This window comes from Chiloscyllium punctatum, chromosome 35 (assembly GCF_047496795.1).
Source record: "Chiloscyllium punctatum isolate Juve2018m chromosome 35, sChiPun1.3, whole genome shotgun sequence".
Classification (NCBI taxonomy): Eukaryota; Metazoa; Chordata; class Chondrichthyes; order Orectolobiformes; family Hemiscylliidae; genus Chiloscyllium; species Chiloscyllium punctatum.
The window spans coordinates 75,581,392-75,587,411 of NC_092773.1; the positions used below are offsets into that span (position 1 = coordinate 75,581,392).

General features: G+C 41.9%; 1 non-coding gene across 1 annotated transcript; it reads left to right on the forward strand.

Annotated features, from left to right (window-relative positions):
* The first annotated feature begins 3,610 nt into the window (after positions 1-3,610).
* On the forward strand, positions 3,611-3,693 carry trnas-uga (transfer RNA serine (anticodon UGA)). Its single transcript has one exon. It is a non-coding gene; the product is annotated as a tRNA-Ser (tRNA).
* The last annotated feature ends 2,327 nt before the right edge of the window (positions 3,694-6,020 follow it).

Below are 6,020 nucleotides of genomic sequence, written 5' to 3' on the forward strand. Positions count from 1 at the left end.
ACTGGAGTCCGGTTACGAGTGGTGTGGCACAAAGATCGTTTTTGGGACCACTGCTGTTTGCCGTTTTCATAAATGACTAAAACGCAGGCATAGGTGGATGGGTTAGTAAGCTTGTAGATAACACTAAAGTTGGTGGAGTAGTGGACAGAGTGGAAAAATGTTGCTGTTTGCTGGGGAGGTCGGATAAACTGCAGAATTGGTCTTAGAGGACGCAAATAGAGTTCATTGCATCTACATTTGAGGTGATTCACTTTGGGAACATCAGTAGGAAGGCAGAAAAATGAGTTAAATGAAAGATTCTTGGTAATGTGGATGTGCAGCGGGTTGTTGGAGTCCATGTCCATAGATTCTTAAAAGTTTCCAGCCAGGCTGATAGTGCTGTTAAGAAGGCCTACGTTGTGTTAGGTTTCATTGGGAGAGGATTGGGTTCCTGAGCCATAATGCAAAGCTGCAACTATACAAAACACTTGTGTGGCTCCACTTGGAATATTTTGTGCTGCCTGGTCGCCCCATTCCAGGAAGGATGTGGAAGCATTGGAAAAGTTGCAGTCGAGATTAAACAGGATATTTCCTGTTCCAGAGGGAAAGTCTTACGAGGAACATCTGAGAGACTTGGGTCTGTTCTCATTGGAAAGAAGAAGGCTAAGAGCGGATTTGATACAGAGTTGCAAGATGATAAGAGGATTCGATAGGGTAAACAGTGGAAGTCTTTTTCTTAGGATGATGATGTCAGCTTGTATGGGTGGCCATAAATACAAATTGAGGGGTTATAGATTTAAGCCAGATGTCACAGGCAGGTTCTTTGCTCAGAGAGTGGTAAGGGCGTGGAATGCCTTGCCTGTCGATGTAGATAGCTCAGCCACATTAGAGAGATGTAAACAATTCTTGCATAACCACATGGATGATGATGGGATAGTATGGGGGGATGAGCTGAGAAATACTCACAGGTCGACGCAACATCGAAAGCCAAAGGGTCTGTGCTGCTTTGTATTGTTCTATGTTCTGAAGCCAAATCTCCACTTCGGTAACCTCCAACCCCATGGCATCAAAGGGGTTGCACCAGTTTCCACATTTCCCCTCCCCCACCTTACCCCACTTCACAACTTCCAGCTCAGCACCGTCCTTATGAGCTGTCCCATTTGTCCCATTTCCTTCCCACCCATGTACATCACCCTCCCCTCCAAACTATCAACATTACACCCTCCCCCGTGCACCTATTGCTATCTCAGCTTCCTTCAGCCCAGCCCCATCATCTCACATTTATCTCTCCACACTCGAGGCTTCCAACCAAATTCCTGATGAAAGGCTTTTGCATGAATCGTGGTTTTCCTGCTCCTCAGATGCTGCCTGACATGCTGTGCTTTTCCAGCACCACACTCCTGACTCTAATCTCTAGCATCTGCACTACTCACTTTCCCCTATTAATCATGGGTGTCCTTAACTTCCACTCTCCCTTTCCTGACTCCATTTTCAATAAAGTTTAGAGACCTGTAAACAATACATCAGCTATGTCCCAAGAACAGCACGAGACATATCTTGGTTTTCGATTAATTTGCAGGCTCCTTCATTTCAGTCATTCCCAGGGATATCATCTCTTTTATAGTGAGCATTACGAAAGGACATTATTTTTAGCAGAAAAAAAATCAGTCTGTCACTAACCATTGTTTGTTTCATGCACAGGGGCACCCAGACTCCTCCGAAACGCACTTTTTTGGAGTTTCTCTTGATTTTAATTGAAACAGTCTTTTGAATCTTCCTACCAAATGCATGACCTCAAACGCCCGACATGAAATTGCGCCTTCAAGGAATTTGCCCACCCACTGAACCTGTGTCTATCCATTTCCTGATTCCGCTGTCCTCATCACAACATGCTCTCCCACCTATTGTGTATCGTCAGTAAAACTGGACACATTTCACTCAGCCAATTCGTACAAGTCATGAATTCAGATATAAATCATTGAAGTCCTCTGACTGACCTTTCCAGCACTTGAGTAATTACATCTTTGCAACTTAAAATATACCCAATCATCCAGATTTTGTGTCTTCCATTAAGTAAACAACGGACAAGCCTGGCCTTTTTTTATACTTAACACCGTGAACTCCTACCTTGTGTAATGGCTTTTGATGTGGTCATTATGGAATGCCGAACAAAAATTGATCAACTCGGCATGTAATATTATCAAAGAACACTGACAAAGTTGTCAAGTGTGTTTATCCTTTCTACTAATGATGTTGACTCAGTTTGTCTCCAATCAACTTTTCTCAATGTCCTGCTATTTCTTTCTTCACAATGGTCTTTCGCAGTTCTCAAGTGACAGACATGACATTGGAATAGATGGAAGCTATTCAGACCATCAGGTCGTCTCCACCTTTTAATGAGATCATGTCTGACTTGGTTAAATCTCAACTGCAAAGTTCCGCCTTATCCCCGTTACCCTGTATTCCCCAAGTGACTAATTGGCTCGCTATCTCATCCTTGGTCATACCCAGCCTTGACAGCTCTCTCTTGGGAAGAATTCTGCAGATTTGCTATCCTCTGTAAGAGAGAAAATCCTTCTCATCTGTGTGTCAAATGATTATCAGTTCACCTGAGATTAGGCTCTATGTATTCTACACAAATGTCGTTTTTCAGTAAATATTTTCAGTCCCAGTCCTCTGGAACCTGACGCTAATCGGTAGCAACATTTCCTCCAGAACACCAACCCGCCCATCCGCAATGCGCCCTCCCCCATCATTATTAACAGACCACGGTTACAGAATCACGAGAAAACTCGGGAACACACAAGTTACGAAAAACGCTCGAAGAGAGCCAGACTGCTGTTGTAGAAAAGTTGGTTCCTGTGACATGAATGTGTTTGCAGAGGGTGCAGAACTGTTGCCATATCATTACAGTGAATGTCCCAGGATTTATTTTGGAAAAATAAAACTGATTGAGGATAACAATCGCTTCGGGAAGGGCAGGCTGAAGTTTGAGTTCGTGAAAAGCCTGTTTCATGGATCCTGCAACGAGTCAGCTTACCCGTCTTTGTTGCGTAATTGGTCAACACGTTCATCCATTAACCGAACAGTTGGTGGTTTGGGACCACCCAGGAACGGATCTCTCATGGCTCATACTTCATTTGTTTTCTTTCCTGCACAGCTCCGGGCTTTTAATGTGGTCAGGAAAATGTTCCCCAAACAGGAATCCAATCCGGAACCAGAATGGAATTTTTGTATTGTTTTAATGGCTAATGTAAAGGAACTTGGATTTTCAGAATCTGAAACAAAAATAGAAAACGCTCGGTACAGACTGGGGTTTGGCAGTACTACTGGGAGAAAGCGGAGTTCGAATAACTTCTGAAGAAGTTCTGAAATGTTGAATCGCCCTTTCCCAGCCCCGATCCTGCTCGACCTGCTGAGTATTTTCCTGCAATTTCCGCCTTCTTTTAAGATGAATATCGATTCCACCTCTCGGGGTGGAACACCCAGACCCACTTTGTCCCGACATTTCATCGATTTCGAAGCTGTGGTTTTTGAATTCAAATAAACCAAACAATGATTCAGAACTGCTGAGCTCAACAGAGACAAAGACGTGGAAATGATTAATTCAACAGTAATGGCGCATCCTTATGTAGTTGTGGCCGAGTGGTTAAGGCGATGGACTTGAAATCCATTGGGGGTGTTCCCACGCAGGTTCGAATCCTGTCAACTACGATAAAGGGCGGAGTTTGCTTTCGACTTTTTTTTTGGGATTCAGATCACGGCGGAGAGAATCACGTCATTCAGGTCACGAATGGTGCAAAACTCCAGTGCACTCAAAGAACTGAACAGATGTACACTTGCATTGCCAAATTTGTTTAGACTCGTTACGACACACGGTAAACCCTCCTGCTTCATATAAAACACAGAAACGATTTATGCCGTACAGTAATCTGCAAAAGTTTGATTGACCAAGAACTGCGCAAAGTAAAAATTAAGAACTTTATTTCTAAAGTAAAAGAGTAATAAATTAACAAACCACGATTGACAATGTATTTCTATTACCCATTGTGACGTTCCCTTCGATAATACTATTCAGATAAAACTCCCAATTAAAGTTAACAAAACAGCAATTCTTTTCTCAAAGCCAGCCAGCTGTCGGTTCTTTTCTTCGGATCTTCCTATGTCTTCTTTTTCCTTGTTAGGAAATTCAGTGTCACACGTAACCGATCGAAAAGGTATTTTTCAGAGATATGTTTTTTCAAGAAGATTGTTACATGCAGGACTTGGCAGTCCTCCTCTCATCTGTTCAATGTCACCCGTATCATTCCCCAGAGCATCTGATTGTGTCATTCTTTTTTAAGATTTTCAATAGACACAATTCAAATTTGAATTGATTTAATATTTTATTCTCGATAAAATTTAAACTGAGTGGTCAACTCGAAATGTTTATGTCTCTAGGCAATGAACTAATCGAGTTGTTCGATCCAGTATTACGTTGTTGTATTCTTGATAACACTTGTTGCAGTGTCTGGTTATTCTGCTGCTTTCAACAGTCTTAGCCATGCAATAATATGTTTAAAGAACCTCGTCTATTCAGGAAAAATGAACCATCATAATGAACATATGTTTTCATTTTATTTTTTAAATACTTTATCCTGGCATACCGATAAATTTCATATGATATCGCCTTAACCTTTTCCTATATACACACATAAGACATTAAATAAAGACAAATCTCATCTCAACGCCATAAGTTTAATCTGCAATAACCTGTCTGTGAATACATTCGACAGACACGTAACATATACGATTTATATATTGAAATTCTCTACCGATGGAATCCAATGAAATAGTATCATATTCTTATATATAAACGTTTTAGCGGATTGTGGTCAGTGTACATAACCGTTTCTGAACCATTGTTCGGGCATATACTTTAAATTTGTAAAGCCAGAACCAAACTCAATAGTCATTTTTCGATTTTGGAGCATTTCCTCTGGTAGATGTTGATTTTCTTTGAAAAGTAACCAACTGCCAGTTCAATCCCATGCTTATCTTTCCTGTTGAAGTACAGCTCCAAATCAAACGTCACTACCATCGATGGCGACTTTAATCGCTTTTGAGAAGTTTGGTGTAGGTAAAACTGGTTTGGTGGTTAATATCGACTTCAAATGGTCAAATGTCTCCTGGCATGATACTGTCCACTGAAATGTTGTATTCTTATTCAGAAAATCGGTTAACGGTGCCACTAAACGAATATAGTTTGGAACCGACTTCTGGCAGACTCCGCTGAGTGTGAAGAATTGAAGAAACTCTTTCTTCGAAGTTGATCATGCAAATTCCTCTGTAGCCTTCGCCTTTATGTTCCGGCGGGAATCGACCTTCCATGACCGATCTTACATCCCAAGAACGTCACCTCTTTCGTGAATTCTGTTTTATTTATGTTTAGCATCAGTTTTGCTTCTCGTGGTCGTTCAAAGAGCTCTGCCAACAGTCTTTTGTGATCATTCCTTGAATTGCTAAAGAACATGACATCGTCCAAATACACTGCACAGTTTGTCAACCCAGCCACAACTCTGTACATGTGTCTTTGGACTGTGGCGGGCTTGTTCTTCAGTCGGGGAGAAAGTGAGGACAGCAGATGCTGGAGATCAAGGTTAAAAATGTGTTGCTGGAAAAGGGCAGCAGGTCAGGCAGCATCCAAGGAATAGGAGAATCGACGTTTCGGGCATGATTCCTGAAGAAAGGCTTCTGCCCGAAACGTCGTTTCTCCTGTTCATTGGATGCTGCCTAACCTGTAGTTCTTCAGTCGAACGTGCATCACTTTAAACGGGTATCGCCTGTATGGAATTACAAACGCAGAAATCTGTTCACCAACTTTGATAATAGTATCTGCCCGTGGCGACGCATTATGCTCGCATTATGGCCCATCTGATCAAGATCCTGCTGTAATCTGTGGTAACCTTCTTTGCTGCCCACTAATCCTCCAATTTTGGTGTCATCTGCAAACTTACTGACTATGCCTCTTGGGCTCACAGCCAAATCATTTATATAAATGC